This window comes from Arachis hypogaea, chromosome 12, assembly GCF_003086295.3.
Source record: "Arachis hypogaea cultivar Tifrunner chromosome 12, arahy.Tifrunner.gnm2.J5K5, whole genome shotgun sequence".
Classification (NCBI taxonomy): domain Eukaryota; kingdom Viridiplantae; phylum Streptophyta; class Magnoliopsida; order Fabales; family Fabaceae; genus Arachis; species Arachis hypogaea.
The window spans coordinates 71,239,838-71,259,474 of NC_092047.1; the positions used below are offsets into that span (position 1 = coordinate 71,239,838).

General features: G+C 39.7%; 2 non-coding genes across 2 annotated transcripts; one reads left to right on the top strand and one right to left on the bottom strand.

Moving 5' to 3' along the window:
- Positions 1–701: 701 nt before the first annotated feature.
- On the bottom strand, positions 702–809 carry LOC112731182 (small nucleolar RNA R71). Its single transcript, XR_003166971.1, has one exon. It is a non-coding gene; the product is annotated as a small nucleolar RNA R71 (small nucleolar RNA).
- Positions 810–13,860: 13,051 nt separating this feature from the next.
- On the top strand, positions 13,861–13,968 carry LOC112730886 (small nucleolar RNA R71). The gene has a single exon (XR_003166689.1). It is a non-coding gene; the product is annotated as a small nucleolar RNA R71 (small nucleolar RNA).
- Positions 13,969–19,637: the final 5,669 nt, after the last annotated feature.

Genomic DNA, 19,637 nt, shown 5'->3' on the forward strand with positions numbered 1-19,637 from the left:
AACAATTCTTGACTCGCCAATTTCCGCCACGTCAATTTTTGGCGCCATTACCGGGGAGTTGCAATAGAGTGCTAAAGTTATTGATTGGATTTTATTTATTTGCATTTTATTTTATTTTGCTACTTTGAGTTGATTGTTTCTTTCGTTAGATGACGCGTTCACTTCCTGATCCAAACTTGCCAGTATTCGATCCTAAGATTGAAAGAACTATTTCACGAATAAGGCAAGCTCGGCGTCGGTTAGTCCTCTCTGAGGGCGGATCTGAAACGTCACTTGAGAAAGAAAGCAGCCCCCGTTCTACTGATTTGGTTGATTTACGTGTAGGTAACATGGCAGCAGCTAGGAGAGTTACTATCCAGGAGGCTGGAGCCCCTGATTTTACAATGCAACCATTTCAAGCGCATCACCCAGCGGTGGCTACAAACTTTGAAATAAAGACCGCACTACTCAATTTGATGCCCAAGTTTCATGGCTTGCCTGCTCAAGAGCCTATCAAGCACCTGAGAGATTTCCAAGCAGCCTTTTCTACTGTCAGGCGTGATGGTGCAGATGAAACTTCAATTTTGCTGAAAGCTTTCCCGTTTTCTCTTGAGGGGAAGGCAAGAGAGTGGTACTACACTCAACCAGTAGCAACTGTATCCAACTGGGATACACTAAGAAGAGAATTCTTGGAAAAATTCTTTCCAGCTAAAGTTACTGATAAACTGAGGAAAGACATTTCCATGATTGTTCAGGATGAATCTGAGACTCTCTATGAATACTGGGAGCGCTTCAATAATCTTCTGGAAGCATGCCCCCACCATATGATTGACAAGATAGTGTTACTCGGTTACGTCACACAGGGTATGAGGCCCCAAGATAAGACCACATTGGAAAGTGCTAGCAATGGGTCTATGAAAAAGTACAAGACCACTGATGAGGCATGGCAATTGATCAGCGACTTAGCTGAATCTACTCGGAATCATAGGTAGAAACAAGGCCATCCAAAAGCCGTTGCAGAAGTATCCTCTAGCAGAGAGACTGCTGCTCTAACTCAGAGTATCTGTGAAATGACCAACTTGCTGAAGCAGATGCAATTGAATCAACAAGTTCAGCAAGCTCAACTTTCTCCACCACAGCAAAACCAACAGTTAGTCCCACAGAGAATTTGCGGAATCTGTGCTAATTATAGCCACTATACTGATGAATGTTCACAGCTCCAGCAGGAAGACAACACCGTGGCAGCTACTCATAACTTCTATGACCGCCCCAACCAAGGGTACAATCAAGGTGGTAATTACAACCACGGATGGCAGGACAATTCTAACCAGAATTGGAGGGACAACAACAACAACAGAGGAGGCAGAGACAATCAGGGAAATCAGAGGTGGAATAATAACAACAACAGGCAGCAGAACCAGAACCAGCCTTACAGAGCACCTCACCTGAGACAATCCCAAGGACCACAGAATACCCAAAGCAGACCTCTCAAATTACTTATCCTTCCTCATCTTCTAATGATGATTTACTACAATCCATTGATCGGAGACAACAGACCATGGAAAATAACATTAATGCCACTCTAAATGATCTGAACGCTACTTTGCAAGCTCTTGTCTCACAGATTGGATCAATGAATAACTCCAATAACCAACCTATGAGTTCCAGTGGAATTCCCTCTCAACCATTACCCAATCCAAAGGGTGGCATTAATGCCATCACCCTCAGGTCCAGAACCATACTGCAGGAGAGGAATCAGGAGGAGCCAAGCCCACCAGAACATGCCTCAGCTGAAGAAGTAGTGGAAATAGAAGATGTTGAAGAGGAAGAGGACATACAGGATATAGTTGAAAAAGAAGAAGTTCAACCACAGGAGGAAGCACCACAGGGCGCAGATACTGCAGAAGACACCACTCCCATTCCATTTCCACAACTTGCAAGGAAGCCCATGAAGCAGCTGGAACCTGATCCCAAAATGGTAGAGATATTCAAAAAGGTTGAGGTAACTATTCCTCTTTTTGATGTTATTCAACAGGTACCTAAATATGCAAAGTTTCTAAAAGATTTATGTATACATAAAGACAAAATTAATGAATTAGAAACTATTCCTTCAGGTAGTTCTATATCTGCTTTAATGGGAGGTTTACTTGAAAAGTGTAGTGACCCAGGTCCTTGTATGGTTAATTGTACTATTGGTGGTGTGGTAATTTCTGACTGCATGTGTGATTTAGGAGCATGTGTGAGTATAATGCCTTTGTCTATATATGATATTTTGAGGCTCCCTCCCTTAAAAAGGTCGACAGCTCATTTTGTGTTAGCAGATAAAAGCATTATTACAGTGGTTGGAGTTGCTGAAGATGTATAAGTGGGCATTAAGGGGCTCACATTCCCCACTGATTTTTATATTCTGGAGATGCCCCAAAATGACTCAGAGAAGCCGTCATCAATCCTACTTGGAAGACCTTTCCTAAAGACATCAAAGTTCAAATTGGATGCTTTTTCAGGAACATACTCTTTTGAAATAGATGGTCGATTAGTAAGTTTCAATCTGAATGGAGTTATGAAGCACCCTCCAGAAGATCATTCTATTTTCCAGTGTGACATCATTGACGAAACCGTAGCTAAAGTTCACCAGGAGGAGTTAGAAGAGAAGCACACAGGACAAGGTCCGAGTGTGGGGACACTCTTGAACGACAATGATGGCACTTCGCCATTTTCACCAGCTTCAGACAATCCAGAGCCTGACCATGAGCAGAAGTTAGAGTTGAAACCCCTTCCTCCACACCTCAAATATGCTTACCTTGAGGACAAGCAACAGTGTCCAGTTATCATTGCAAGGGAACTCACTTCTCAACAAGAAGAGCAGTTACTTAGTGTGCTGAGGAGGCACAAGAAGGCAATTGGATGGAGTTTGGCGGATATAGTAGGCATCAACCCTCAAGTATATGAGCACAGAATATTTTTAGAAGAGGGAGCAAGGCCCGTTCGTCAACCCCAGAGAAGACTGAACCCCACTATCTTAGAGGTTGTCAAGAAGGAAGTGACCAAACTACTGGAGGCAGATATCATCTATCCCATCTCAGACAGTGAATGGGTAAGCCCAGTATAAGTAGTGCCAAAGAAGTCTGGAGTCACTACAGTAAAGAATGAGCATGGAGAGCTCATAGCAACCAGAGTACAGAACGCTTGGAGGGTCTGCATTGATTACAGATGCCTCAACCAAGCAAGCCGTAAGGATCACTATCCTCTTCCATTCATTGATCAAATGCTGGATCGCCTGTCAGGTAAATCACATTATTGCTTTTAGATAGTTACACAGGTTATTTCCAGATTCATATAGCTCCTGAGGATCAGGAAAAGACTACTTTTACATGTCCTTTTGGGACTTATGCTTACAAGAGAATGCCCTTTGGCTTGTGCAATGCACCAGCTACCTTCCAAAGGTGCATGATGAGTCTTTTCTCTGATCTTATTGAGGACTGTATGGAAGTTTTTATGGATGATTTTAGTGTTTATGGCGATTCCTTTAGCCTTTGCTTAGATGGATTATCTAGAGTATTAGATAGATGTGTCAATACAAACCTCGTATTAAGTTTTGAAAAATGTCACTTTATGGTTAAACAAGGGATTGTACTAGGACATGTTGTTTCTAATACTGGCATTTCTGTAGATCCAGCAAAGGTGGATGTTATTTCTAGTTTACCTTACCCCTCTTCTGTTAGGGAAGTCCGCTCGTTCCTTGGCCATGCAGGTTTTTACAGGAGATTCATTAAGGACTTCAGTAAGGTAGCACTTCCCTTATCCAGACTACTGCAAAAGGATATTGAGTTCGAGTTCAGTGAGGATTGCAAACAAGCGTTTGATAAGCTGAAGACCGCCCTGACTCAAGCTCCAATTGTGAGAGGACCAGACTGGAGCCAGCCATTCGAAATAATGTGCGACGCTTCCAACCATGCAGTAGGAGCAGCATTGGCTCAGCGTGAAGGTAAGGATCCTTTTGTTGTTGCTTATGCGTCTAAAACTCTAGATTCCGTACAGTCCAATTACACTACTACTGAGAAAGAGCTTCTTGCTATTGTTTTTGCTCTAGATAAATTCCGAGCCTATTTACTTGGTACGAAGGTAGTAGTGTACTCAGACCACGCAGCTCTAAAGTATCTATTAGCTAAAAAGGAGTCCAAACCAAGGCTTATACGTTGGATACTGCTTTTACAAGAATTTGATTTAGAAATTAAGGATAGGAGTGGTAACCAGAATTTAGTGGCAGACCGTTTGAGTCACCTCGAGCACATTACAGATGACCCCACTCCTATAGCTGATAATTTCCCATTTGATAACCTCCAAGCAGTATCTGAGGTAATCCCTTGGTATGCACCTGTAGCTAATTATCTAGTTAGCCACACCTTTCCTCCAAACTTTTCTAAGCATCAAAGAGACAAGCTGAAAAGCGAGTCTAAATATTATATATGGGATGACCCATATTTATGGAGATGTGGCGCTGACCAGGTAATTAGACGGTGTGTACCTCAATCAGAATTCCAGTCCATCTTAGAGGCCTGTCACTCATCTGAGAGTGGAGGACATTTTGGCCCTCAAAGAACAGCTAGAAAAATCTTAGACTGTGGATTCTGGTGGCCTACACTTTTTAGAGACGCTGCTGAATTCTATAGATCTTGTTTCCCATGCCAAAAATTTGGTAATATATCTAGGAGGGATGAGATGCCTCAACAAATTATGCTTTTCTGTGAAATTTTTGATGTCTGGGGCATTGACTTCATGGGTCTATTTCCAAATTCTAATGGTTATTTTTATATATTGTTAGCTGTGGATTACGTTTCCAAATGGGTGGAAGCAATTCTTACCCGCACTGATGATGCTAACACTGTTGTTTCCTTTGTGAGAAACCACATTATTTGTCGCTTTGGATCACCACGAGCAATCGTGAGTGATCAAGGCACCCATTTTTGTAACAGGAGACTAACAGGATTAATGAAGAAGAAGCATGGAATAATTCATAAGGTTGCAACAGCATACCATCCTCAGACTAATGGGCAAGCCGAGGTGTCAAACAGAGAGATCAAGCGTATCTTGCAGAAGATAGTCAAACCTCATAGAAGAGACTGGAGCACCAGGTTACAACATGCACTCTGGGCATACAGAACAGCATACAAGATACCCATTGGGATGAGTCCTTTCCGCTTAGTCTATGGAAAAGCTTGTCATCTCCCTGTTGAAGTAAAGCACAAAGCCTTTTGGGCAGTAAAGGAGTGCAACATGGGAATTGAGAAAGCTGGAGTTGAAAGGAAATTGCAACTGCAAGAATTAGAAAGCCTTTGCCTAGAAGCTTATGAGAACTCAAGACTATACAAGGAGAAGATGAAGGCTGTACATGATCAGCACATTAAGAGAAAAGAGTTCCAACCTGGGGACTTAGTCCTCCTTTACAAATCTCAACTGAGGCTCATGCCAGGCAAGTTGAGATCAAGATGGGAAGGTCCATACAGAGTAGAGAAGGCCGAACCGTACGGAGTTTATCACCTAAGCCATCCTTCAACCTCTGAACTTATCAAAGTTAATGGACAACATTTAAAGCTGTACCATGGAGAGAGGATGCAGAAAAACAAGGAGCTCAAGATCTTCCTCTTAGAAGATCCTCACATAGCCGAAGACTGAGCTAATGGAGCGTCCAACTTACGGACGTTAAAGCAAAGTGCTAGGTGGGAGACAACCCACCATGGTATGATCGTTCTTTTCTTTATTTTTAGTTTTTCTATTTAATAACTCTTCTCTTTATTAGTACATTTCGTGCATTTGCATTTACATACTCTTACTTTTATAAAAAAACAAAATTCACGCGACGCGACCGCATCATTGACGCGTCTGCGTCGCAGGAGATAGGAGGAATTAATAAAATGAACAAAGAGTCACGCAAGAGCGTGGCTGGAGGCGTGCCAATGGCACAAATTGCCCCACGCGACCGCGTCGCCGACGTGTCCGCGTCGAGTGGGAACATTGGCCTCCAACGCGACCGCGTCACCCACGCGGCCGCGTGCCCTGGATTCCGACGTAAAAAGGGTGGACAACCGAAAGTTATGCAAGAGTGGTGCTGGATTGGTGCTAACGCACAAATTCTTCCCACGCGGCCGCGTGACCGACACGACCGCGTCATATCCTTCTCATGACCACTCGCGCGATCGCATGTCCCACGCGATCGCGTCACCCAATATTTGGCAATTAATGATTTTGAACAGAGTTGTGCGAGTGCGAGGCTGCCCTCGCGCCAGTAGCATAAAACGGGTCACGCGACCGTGTGACCGACGCGACCGCGTCAATTATTATAAGCGCAAATCGCGCGACCGCGTGCTTCACGCGACCGCGTCGATTGCACCGCACAGCTCTCCTGATTTGCCACTTATCTTATCTTTTTCTCCTCAAATCCTATTTTCTCTTTTCCCTCCTTATTTCTTCCTCCTCCCTTCTTCCTTCTTCCTTCTTTCTCACTTTCTACTCTCTCTCTCTCTCACCCCCATTAACAAGGTTTTTTCTTCTCTCCTTACTTTTCTATTTTTCTTCTAATTTTTATATGTTATCTTCTTTTCTTTTCTTTTTACTTTCATTATTCATATTTTCTTTTTCTTTCTTTTTTCCTTTTTACTTGGTGTTAAAAATTTATTTGAGTCATTATTTCTCATTATATGCTTGTGGATTGTTCTAAATTTGTTTGGCAATTATATATTACTTTTTAAAGGGTTGCTTGCATGTTCAATTTAATACTTTCCATACATTATTTCACCATGCATGCTATGTGTTTGTAAAAAAGCCCATATGGCATTATGCACTTTTCTACGTTATTCTATTCTACTATTAAATGCCCGTTTTTCACAAAACTCCTTTTATATTTTATTCGTTAAAAATAATTGTCAATACAAACGTGATGGTTTGTTACAAGTGATGCTTGATCTATGCTACTCATGCCTTTGCCAGCATACCAATAAACACCTTGCATTCACTTGTCATCATATGCACTAACTATTTTCCATTAATGACTTTTCACATGTAGTCATGACCATGTGTTAACATCATTTACCTTTAAATGTGCATTCATAACCATCCTTTTCCATTCTCTTCCTTGCTCTATCTCTTTGAATTTAATTTACTTTCTCTTCCCTTTTTCAGAATGGCTACCAAGAAGGAAAAGAGAAAGCTACTCCCAAATCAACACCAAGAAGAGGAACAAAAAGAGCACTAGTAGCAGAACCCTCTTCAACTGCGGTAAAGCCCTCAACAAAGAGACTTAAGAGGATTATAAAGGTTAACGATAAAAAAAAGTCTTCCCAGCAAAGGACACTGCGCGATTTTCCAATCGCTACTGTGAGCAGATGTTCCCCATCCTGGCAGAAAGGAGCTACAACAACGAATACCTTCTTCTCCTCCCAAACCATATTGCTACCTTTGTTGAGTCACAAATTGCACAAAGACAATGGGGTTTCCTACAGAGACAGCCGAGGCAGGTCAATCTTTTTTGGGTAGTCGAGTTCTACTCCAACTTCCACCTGCCAATCCTGCAGTCTGTCTTTGTCCGTCAGAAGCAAGTCCCCATTACAGAAGAGGCCATTCAAAGAGCTCTAGGTCTTCCCCCTATTCCAGAAGGTTTGGATGCCTTTCAAGAAGCCGCACTCAAGTGCCAAATGTACCAATTTGACTGGGACGCCGTTCTCAGAGTTATCGCACAACCTGGCAGCCGATGGATCTACGGATACCATCGTACCCGCCCTAAGGAAATCTCGGCTTCAGCATTTACCTTGGAGGCTCGCGTATGGGCACAGATCATGTCCCATTACATCTTTCCGAGCACTCACGAGTCCTCCTTCACTGCGGACATGGCCGTTCTACTATGGTGCATCCTTACAGACCAGCCTCTGAACCTACCAAGACACATCCGAAATGCCATGGGACACGTCCAAATTGCAGGCAACTTACCTTTCCCTGCCTTGGTCTCAGATCTTGTCTCAGCAGCCGGAGTCCCCTTCAGAGCTGGGGACACCAAAGCCATGCTTCCACGGGATGATCAATATGTCCCTAATGGGAAATACATCAGACTTTCAGTAGCCACTACAAGCCAGCCTATTGAACCAGCTGCAGATATTCCTCCTTCCACACCACAAGCACCTACAACAACTCAACTGCTCTATCAGATACTTGAAAGGTTGGATCGGCAAGAACAGACAGCGAAACTAAGGGAGCGCCATAACGAGCGCTGATTCAAACACCTCAAGGAGCTACTTAAGGGAAAATTCAAGGACTCAGACACCCCGGACTCCACTTCTTTTACCAGCACAGGGAGTGGTATGCAAAATTGTTACTTTGAGTTTGTAAAATTTGTTCATTCTCTCCCTGGCGATGGCGCCAACAACTGGTGCACAATACCATGGTCCAAACATGACTTCACAACTTCGCACAACTAACCAGCAAGTGCATTGGGTCGTCCAAGTAATAAAACCTTACGTGAGTAAGGGTCGATCCCACGGAGATTGTCGGCTTGAAGCAAGCTATGGTCACCTTGTAAATCTCAGTCAGGCGGATATCAAATAGTTATGGAGTTTTCGAAAATAAATAATGAATAAATAGAAGATAAAGATAGAAGTACTTATGTAATTCATTGGTGGGAATTTCAGATAAGCGTATAGAGATGCTTTCGTTCTTCTGAACTTCTGCTTTCCTGCTGTCTTTATCCAATCAGTCCTACTCCTTTCCATGGCTGGCTTTATGTAAGGACATCACCGTTGTCAATGGATACTTTTCATCCTCTCTGTGAAAATGGTTCGATGCGCTGTCACTGCATGGCTAATCATCTGGAGGCATCACCAGTGTCAATGGCTGCATCCTATCCTCTCTGTGAAAATGGTCCAATGCGCTGTCACTGTATGGCTAATCATCTGGAGGTTCTCGATCATACTGGAATAGGATTTACTATCCTTTTGCGTCTGTCACTACGCCCAGCACTCGTGAGTTTGAAGCTCGTCACAGTCATTCAATCCCAGAATCCTACTCGGAATACCACAGACAAGGTTTAGACTTTTCGGATTCTCATGAATGCCGCCATCAATCTAGCTTACACCACGAAGATTCTGATTAAGAGATCAAAGAGATAATCATCCAATCTAAGGTGGAACAGAAGTGGTTGTCAGGCACGCATTCGTGGGAGAATGATGATGATTGTCACGTTCATCACATTCATGTTGAAGTGCGAATAAATATCTTAGAAGCGGAATAAGTTGAATTGAATAGAAAAACAGTAGTACTTTGTATTAATTCATGAGGAACAGCAGAGCTCCACACCTTAATCTATGGAGTGCAGAAACTCTATCGTTTGAAAGTACATAACTGATGAAGGTTCAGGCATGGCCGAATGGCCAGTCCCCAAACGTGATCAATATGATCCAAAGATGAACTAAAAATCATAAGATGTCTAATACAATAGTAAGAAGTCCTATTTATACTAAACTAGCTACTAGGGATTACAGAAGTAAGTAATTGATGCATAAATCCGCTTTCGGGGCCCACTTGGTGTGTGCTTGGGCTGAGCTTGAATGTTACACTTGCAGAGGCTCTTTCTGGAGTTGAACGCCAAGTTGTAATGTGTTTTTGGCGTTCAACTCTGGTTCGTGACGTGTTTCTGGCGTTTAACTCCAGACTGCAACGTAGAACTGGCGTTCAACGCCCTTTTGCGTCATCTAAACTCGGCCAAAGTATGGACTATTATATATTTCTAGAAAGTCCTGGATGTCTACTTTCCAACGCAATTGGAAGCGCGCCATTTTGAGTTCTGTAGCTCCAGAAAATCCACTTTGAGTGCAGGGAGGTCAGAATCCAACAGCATCAGCAGTCCTTCTTCAACCTCTGAATCTGATTTTTGCTCAAGTCCCTCAATTTCAGCCAGAAAATACTTGAAATCACAGAAAAACAAACAAACTCATAGTAAAGTCCAGAAATGTGAATTTAACATAAAAACTAATGAAAACATCCCTAAAAGTAACTAGATTCTACTAAAAATAATGCCAAAAAGCGTATAAATTATCCGCTCATCACAACACCAAACTTAAATTGTTGCTTGTCCCCAAGCAACTGAAAATCAAATAGGATAAAAAGAAGAGAATATACTATAAATTCCAAACTATCAATGAAATATAGCTCCAATCATATGAGCGGGACTTGTAGCTTTTTGCCTCTTGAATAGTTTTGGCTTCTCACTTTATCCATTGAGGTTCAGAATGATTGGCATCTATAGGAACTCAGAGTTCAGATAGTGTTATTGATTCTCCTAGTTCAGTATGATGATTCTTGAACACAGCTACTTTATGAGTCTTGGCCGTGGCCCTAAGCACTTTGTTTTCCAGTATTACCACCGGATACATAAATGCCACAGACACATAATTGGGTGAACCTTTTCAGATTGTGACTCAGCAATTAGAGGTGTCCAGGGTTCTTAAGCACACTCTTCTTTTGCTTTGGACCTTGACTTTAACCGCTCAGTCTCAAGTTTTCACTTGACACCTACACGCCACAAGCACATGGTTAGGGACAGCTTGGTTTAGTCGCTTAGGCCAGGATTTTATTCCTTTAGGCCCTCCAATCCACTGATGCTCAAAGCCTTGGGATCCTTTTTATTACCCTTGCCTTTTGGTTTTAAGGGTTACTGGCTTTTTGCTCTTACCTTTTGGTTTTAAGAGCTTTTGGCTTTTTCTGCTTGCTTTTTCTCTTTTTTTTTTTTTGCTATTTTTTTACTATTTTTTTTCTGTAAGCTTTTGTATTCACTGCTTTTTCTTGCTTCAAGAATCATTTTTATGATTTTTCAGATTATCAAATAATATGTCTCCTTGTCATCATTCTTTCAAGAGCCAACATATTTAACATTCTTAAACAACAACTTCAAAAGACATATGCACTGTTCAAGCATTCATTCAGAAAACAAAAAGTATTGTCACCACATCAATATAATTAAACTAAGTTCAAGGATGAATTCGAAACTCATGTACTTCTTGTTCTTTTGAATTAAAACATTTTTCATTTAAGAGAGGTGATGGATTCATTGGACATTCATAACTTTAAGACATAGTTACTAAATACTAATGATCATGTAATAAGACACAAACATAGATAAGCATTCAATATAAAGAAAACGAAAAACAGAAAATTTAAGAACAAGGAATGAGTCCACCTTAGTGATGGTGGCGTTTTCTTCTTGAGAAACCAATGATGTCCATGAGCTCTTCTATGTCTCTTTCTTGTCTTTGTTGCTTGCTCCCTAGTGATTTTTGGTATTCCTATCCTCAGTTGCTTCCAATAATTATGTGGAGGGAAGTGCATCACCTGAGGTATCTCAGGGATCTCTTGATTTGCAGCCACATGTTCTACCACTGAGCTATAGACCCTTGAGATGAATCTTTCCATCTCCCATGACTCGGAGGTGGAAGCCTTTGTCTTCCCTTCCCCTTTTCTAGAGGTTTCTCCGGTCTTAGGTGCCATCAATGGTAATGGAAAAACAAAAAGCTTATGCTTTTACCACACCAAACTTAGAATGTTGCTCGCCCTCGAGCAAAAGAAGAAAGAATAGAAAAAGAAGAAGATATGGAGGAGATGGAGGGATGTGTGTATGGATGTGAGTGGTGAATGGAAAACAGAAGGGATGACCATGAATGGAGAGAGAGAGGGTGAGGTGGGTGGGGATCCTGTGAGATTCACAGATCCTGAGATGATCATGTGGTGTCCACAGATCCTGAGGTATCAAGGATTTACATCCATGCACCCATTAGGCATGTAAAATGCCTTTGCATGCAATTCTGGCGTTTAAACGCCGAACTGATGCTTGTTCTGGGCGTTCAGCGCTAGCTCTTCTTCAGTGTGCATTTCTGGCGTCTGAACGCCAGGATGCTGCTTGTTTCTGGCATTCAACGCCAGAAACATGCTCTGTTTTGGCGTTGAACGCCAGACAGATGCTCCTTACTGGCGTTTGAACGCCAGTGAACTCCTCCTCCAGGGTGTGCTATTTTTAATGCTGTTTTTGATTTTCTTCAATTTTTTCAGTTGTTTTTGTGACTCCACATGATCATGAACCTATGAAGACATATAACTAATAAAAATATAATTAAATAAAAATTGGGTTGCCTCCCAACAAGTGCTTCTTTAATGTCAATAGCTTGACAGTGGGCTCTCATGGAGCCTCACAGATGTTCAGAGCATTGTTGAGACTTCCCAACACCAAACTTAGAGTTTGGATATGGGAGTTCAACACCAAACTTAGAGTTTGACTGTGGGGGCTCTGGTTGACTCTGTTTTGAGAGAAGCTTACTGTGCCTCTTTTCTATGTTTACAGAAGGATGTCCTTGAGTTTTAAACTCAAGAGAGTCCTCATTCAATTGAAGGACTAGTTCACCTCTGTTAACATCAATCACAGCTCTTGCTGTGGCTAGGAAGGGTCTTCCAAGGATGATGGATTCATCCTCATCCTTCCCAGTATCTAGGATTATGAAATCAGCAGGGATGTAAAGGCCTTCAACCTTTACTAATATGTCCTCTACTTGTCCATAAGCCTGTTTTTCTGGAATTGTCTGCCATCTCTAATGAGATTTTAGCAGCTTATACCTCAAAGATTCCCAGTTTCTCCATTACAGAGAGTGGCATGAGGTTTATTCCTGACCCAAGATCATATAGAGCCTTCTCAAAGGTCATGGTGCCTATGGTACAAGGTATTAGGAACTTTCCAGGATCCTGTTTCTTCTGAGGCAATCTCAGTTGATCCAATGCATTTAGTTCATTGGTGAACAGGGGAGGTTCATCTCCCCAAGTCTCTTTACCAAATAAATTGGCATTCAGCTTCATGATTGCACCAAGGAACTTGGCAACTTACTTTTCAGTAACATCCTCATTCTCTTCAGAAGAATAATACTCATCAGAGCTCATGAAGGGCGTAAGGAGGTTCAATGGAATCTCTATGGTCTCTAGATGAGCCTCAGAGTCCTTTGGTTCCTCAGAGGGAAACTCCTTATTGATCACTGAACGTCCCAGGAGGTCTTCCTCCTTGGGATTCACGTCCTCCCCTTCCTCTCTAGGTTCGGCCATGTTGAATAAGTCAATGGCCTTGCACTCTCCTTTTGGATTTTCTTCTGTATTGCTTGGGAGAGCACTAGGAGGGGTTTCAGTGATCTTCTTACTCAGCTGGCCCACTTGTGCCTCCAAATTTCTAATGGAGGACCTTGTTTCATTCATGAAACTCAGAGTGGCCTTAGATTGATCAGAGACTAAGTTTGCTAAATTAGAGGTATTTTGTTCAGAGTTCTCTGTCTGTTGCTGAGTGGATGATGGAAAAGGCTTGCTATTGCTAAACCTGTTTCTTCCACCATTATTAAAGCCTTGTTGAGGCTTTTGTTGATCCTTCCATGAGAGATTTGGGTGACTTCTCCATGAGGGATTATAGGTGTTTCCGTATGGTTCACTCATGTAATTCACCTCTGCTATTGCAGGGTTCTCAGGATCATAAGCTTCTTCTTCAGAAGATGCCTCTTGAGTACTGTTGGATGCAGCTTGCATTCCATTCAGACTCTGAAAAATCATATTGACTTGCTGAGTCAATATTTTATTCTGAGCCAATATGGCATTCAGAGTATCAATTTCAAGAACTCTCTTCTTCTGAGGGGTCCCATTACTCACAACATTCCTCTCAGAAGTGTACATAAACTGGTTATTAGCAACCATGTCAATGATTTCTTGAGCTTCTGCAGGCATTTTCTTTAGGTGAATGGATCCACCTGCAGAAGTATCCAATGACATCTTAGCTAATTCAGACAGACCGTCATAGAATATATCTAGGATGGTCCATTCTGAAAGCATGTCAGAAGGACACTTTTTGGTCAGTTGCTTGTATCTCTCCCAAGCTTCATAGAGGGATTCACCTTCCTTCTGTCTGAAGGTTTCAACATCCACTCTAAGCTTACTCAACTTTTGAGGAGGAAAGAACTTGGCTAAGAAAGCCTTGACCAGCTTATCCCAAGAATTCAGGCTATCCTTGGGTTGATAATCCAACCACACTCTAGCTCTGTCTCTTACAGCAAAAGGGAAAAGCATGAGCCTGTAGACTTCAGGATCTACTCCATTAGTCTTAACAGTATCACAGATCTGCAAAAATTCAGTTAAGAACTGAAAACGATCTTCAGATGGAAGTCCATGGAACTTGCAGTTCTGCTGCATCAGAGAAACTAATTGAGGTTTCAGCTCAAAATTGTTTGCTCCAATGGTGGGGATGGAGATGCTTCTTCCATGTAAATTGGAATTAGGTGTAGTAAAGTCACCAAGCATCCTCCTTGCATTATTATTATTTTCGGCTACCATCTCCTCTTCCTGTTCGAAAATGTCTGAAAGGTGCTTGCTGGATTGTTGTAATTTAGCTTCTTTTAGTTTCCTCTTCAGAGTCCTTTCAGGTTCTGGATCTGCTTCAACAAGAATGTTCTTGTCCTTGCTCCTGCTCATAAGAAAAAGAAGGGAACAGAGAAATAATAATAATTGGGATCCTTTTTGCCCAGGTATAGAGGTTCCCCTGTGTGAGTAGAAGAAAAAAAGAATGTAATGTAAAGAAGAGAAGAGGAAAAACTCGAACACAGAGAGGGAGGTAGTGTTCGAATTTTTGGATGGGAGAGAAGTGTTAGTAGGTGAATAAATAAATAGAAGGAGATGAGAGAGAAAGAGGATTTTCGAAAATTATTTTTGAAAAATGGTTAGTGATTTTCGAAATTAGTTTTTGAAAAAGGTTAGTAATTTTCGAAAATTAGGAATAAAATCAAAAATTAAAATAATTAGTTAATTAAAAAGAATTTTTGAAAAAGAGGGAGATATTTTCGAAAATTAGAGGGAGAGAGTTAGTTAGATAGTTTTGAAAAAGATAAGAAACAAACAAAAAGTTAATTAGTTAGTTGAAACAAATTTGAAAATTAATTTTGAAAAGATAAGAAGATAAGAAGTTAGAAAAGATATTTTAAAATCAAATTTTTGAAAAAGATATGTTTTAAAAAGATATGATTAAAAAGATATGATTTTGAAAAAGATAAGATAAAAAGATATTTTTTTGAAAAGATATGATTGAATAGTTTTGAAAAAGATTTGATTTTTAAAATCACAATTAATGACTTGATTCACAAGAAATCACAAGATATGATTCTAGAATTTAAAGTTTGAATCTTTCTTAACAAGCAATTAACAAACTTGAAATTTTTGAATCAAAACATTAATTTTTGATGATATTTTCGAAAATTATGAGATAAGATTAAGAAAAAGATTTTTGAAAAATATTTTTAAAGTTTTCGAAAATAATTAAGAAAAAATGAAAAAGATTTGATTTTTGAAAAAGATTTTGAAAAAGATAAGATTTTTAAATTGAAAATTTGATTTGACTCATAAGAACAACTAGATTTTAAAAATTTTTGAAAAAGTCAATCCAAATTTTCAAAATTTATGAGTGAAAAAGGGAAAGATATTTTTTTTATTTTTGAATTTTCAAAGATGAAAGAGAAAAACATGAAAAAGACTCAATGCATGAAAGTTATGGATCAAAACAATGAATGCATGCAAGAATGCTATGAATGTTAAGATGAACACCAAGAACACTTTGAAGATCATGATGAACATCAAGAACATATTTTTGAAAAATTTTCAATGCAAAGAAAACATGCAAGACACCAAACTTAGAAATCTTTCATGTTCAGACACTATGAATGCAAAAATGCACATGAAAAACAAGAAAAGACACAAAACAAGAAAATATGAAGATCAAACAAGAAGACTGGCCAAGAACAACTTGAAGATCATGAAGAACACTATGAATGCATGAATTTTCGAAAAATGCAAAGAATTTTTAGAAAAAATGCAATTGACACCAAACTTGAAATTGACTCAAGACTCAAACAAGAAACACAAAATATTTTTGATTTTTATGATTTTATAATATTTTTTGGATTTTTCGAAAATTATTTGAAAAAGGAAAATAAGGATTCCAAAATTTTTTTACAAGAATTCCAGGAATCTTGCACTCTTAGTCTAAAGCTCCAATCTGAGGGTTAGACATGGCTTAATAGCCAGTCAAGCTTTAGCATGTAAATCTGGTGGATGAGGAACAACAGCAGGTGGATTAGCAACAACTAGCTTGCTCTTGATAATGTTGGGTTGGAAGCCCCAATCCAAATAGATTTAGACATGGCTTTACAGCCAGTCAGGCTTCAACATGCTTCATGAAACACTAGAATTCATTCTTAAAAATTCTGAAGAACATAATAAAAATTTTTGAAAAGAATTTTTAATTTTTTTTTTCAAAAATAAAGGAGAAATTTTTTTTTTTGAAGATTTTTGAAAAATTTTTGAAAATAAAACAAAAAGAAAATTACCTAATCTGAGCAACAAGATGAACTGTCAATTGTCCAAACTCGAACAATCCCCGGCAACGGCGGCAAAAACTTGGTATGCGAAATTGTTACTCTGAGGTTGTAAAATTTGTTCATTCTCTCCCTGGCAATGGCGCCAACAACTGATGCACAATACCATGGTCCAAACATGACTTCACAACTTCGCACAACTAACCAGCAAGTACACTGGGTCGTCCAAGTAATAAAACCTTACGTGAGTAAGAGTCGATCCCACGGAGATTGTCGGCTTGAAGCAAGCTATGGTCACCTTGTAAATCTCAGTCAGGCGGATATCAAATAGTTATGGAATTTTCGAAAATAAATAATGAATAAATAGAAGATAAAGATAGAAGTACTTATGTAATTCATTGGTGGAAATTTCAGATAAGCGTATAGAGATGCTTTCGTTCTTCTGAACTTCTGCTTTCCTGCTGTCTTTATCCAATCAGTCCTACTCCTTTCCATGGCTGGCTTTATGTAAGGACATCACCGTTGTCAATGGCTACTTTTCATCCTCTCTGTGAAAATGGTCCGATGTGCTGTCACTGCATGGCTAATCATCTGGAGGCATCACCAGTGTCAATGGCTGCATCCTATCCTCTCTGTGAAAATGGTCCGATGCGCTGTCACTACATGGCTAATCATCTGGAGGTTCTCGATCATACTGGAATAGGATTTACTATCCTTTTGCGTCTGTCACTACGCCCAGCACTCGCGAGTTTGAAGCTCGTCACAGTCATTCAATCCCAGAATCCTACTCGGAATACCACAGACAAGGTTTAGACTTTTCGGATTCTCATGAATGCCGCCATCAATCTAGCTTACACCACGAAGATTCTGATTAAGAAATCCAAGAGATAATCATCCAATCTAAGGTGGAACGGAAGTGGTTGTCAGGCACGCGTTCGTGGGGGAATGATGATGATTGTCACGTTCATCACATTCATGTTGAAGTGCGAATGAATATCTTAGAAGCGGAATAAGTTGAATTGAATAGAAAAACAGTAGTACTTTGTATTAATTCATGAGGAACAGCAGAGCTCCACACCTTAATCTATGGAGTGCAGAAACTCTACCGTTTGAAAGTACATAAGTGATGAAGGTTCAGGCATGGCCGAATGGCCAGCCCCCAAACGTGATCTTGAACGCCAAGTTGTAACGTGTTTTTGGCGTTCAACTCTGGTTCGTGACGTGTTTCTAGCGTTTAACTCCAGACTGCAGCGTAGAACTGGCGTTCAACGCCCTTTTGCATCATCTAAACTCGGCCAAAGTATGGACTATTATATATTGCTGGAAAGTCCTGGATGTCTACTTTCCAACGCAATTGGAAGCGCGCCATTTTGAATTCTGTAGCTCTAGAAAATCCACTTTGAGTGCAGGGAGGTCAGAATCCAATAGCATCAGCAGTCCTTCTTCAACCTCTGAATCTGATTTTTGCTCAAGTTCCTCAATTTCAGCCAGAAAATACCTGAAATCACAGAAAAACACACAAACTCATAGTAAAGTCCAGAAATGTGAATTTAACATAAAAACTAATGAAAACATCCCTAAAAGTAACTAGATTCTACTAAAAACACACTAAAAACAATGCCAAAAAGCGTATAAATTATCCGCTCATCAAGGAGCCATGATGGTCCCGACTGTGGAGATACTGCTACCAGCCCACCCCTGTTCCTGACAGATGGCACCGAGGATGGTGCAAAGCCTTAAGTGTGGGGAGGTCAGTCAGTACCTGACTCCCGGAGGTAATTTCTCTTCCCTAAACACCAATAAATTAGGATATTTAGTTAGTTTTTCTTTTATAGAATAGGATAAATTGCATAGTAATAGATTAGTTGCATGCATGTTCTACTTGATTGAAAAGACAATAAGTTTCTTCTAAGACCCTATCTTTGAAACAAAATTTCACTAATTTTAATCAAAACTTCTATGTTAAATTTGCTTCAAGTTGTATTTGGAACATAATTTTTGAGCTAAAGAACACACAACCTGTGAAATTTGAGCCTTTATGCATGGTTACATTATTTAACCATAACTATTTTATTCTTGTGTGTTTACTTCTCTATGATTGTGATCTATATTTTGTTCCATCCTATATGTCCAATGTTTATTATATTTATATGTTTGCATATGATTGAGGCCATTAATTGTTTAGCTCACTTATCCAAATTAAGCCTACCCTTTCAATTACCTTTGTTAGCCACTTTGAGCCTTTGAATCCCATTTGTTCTATATTTTGCCACATTACTAGCCTTAAGCGGAAAAACAATTATATATCCCAAATTGAATCTTTGGTTAGCTTAAGATAGAATTGTGTGTGCTAATTAAGTATGGGAATTTATGGGAACAAAAGATAATAAGGGAATGTGTCATGATAATATAATGGAAATTTGGAAACCTACTCATATGAAACTATAAGAATTAAAAATCTATGTGCATTGATAAGCTATGTTTATTTTTATGCTTATGAAAAAAAAACAAACAAACCAAAAATATTCAATAAATAAATAAGGGGACAAAATCACCCCAATGCTAAGTTAAGAATTCAAGGATCAATGCATGTATGAAAAAAATTAAAATAAAAAGTTGATACATGAGTATGGAATGTGAAAGGAATTTCTGGGTAGCTAGGTATGCATTCTAAAGTTATATAGAATATATATAGAGGTTAGGTGAAAGCTTAGGTTAATTAAAGATTCAATTTATAAGCTTACTTAGCCATATATGTATCCTTACCCTTACCTTGGCCCCATTACAACCTTGAAAAGACCTCACGATGTTTGCATTGGTATATTAAATGTTGTTGATTGGTTAGGAGAAGAACAAAAATTAGAGAGCATGATTAGAGAAGGATAGAGTGATCACCCTATATACTAGAGAGACTAGAGTGTACATACATCATCAGTGAAGGTTCAATGCTTGAAATTCTATGTTCCCTGCTTTCATGAGCTATCTTCTTGCATTTTTATCTGTTCTTATTGTATAATAATTGAATTAGTGGAATTTGATTTGTAATTATTTTGAAGAGCTTATTTACTATTGATCAAGTGGACAAGAATCATATAGTTGCATTTACATATATAGGTTGCATTGCATTACATGAGTTTTACATGTTCCTACTCATTTATTTTATCTCCTTCAACTAAGCATGAGGACATGCTAATGTTTAAGTGTGGGGAGGTTGATAAACCACTATTTTATGGTTTATAATGT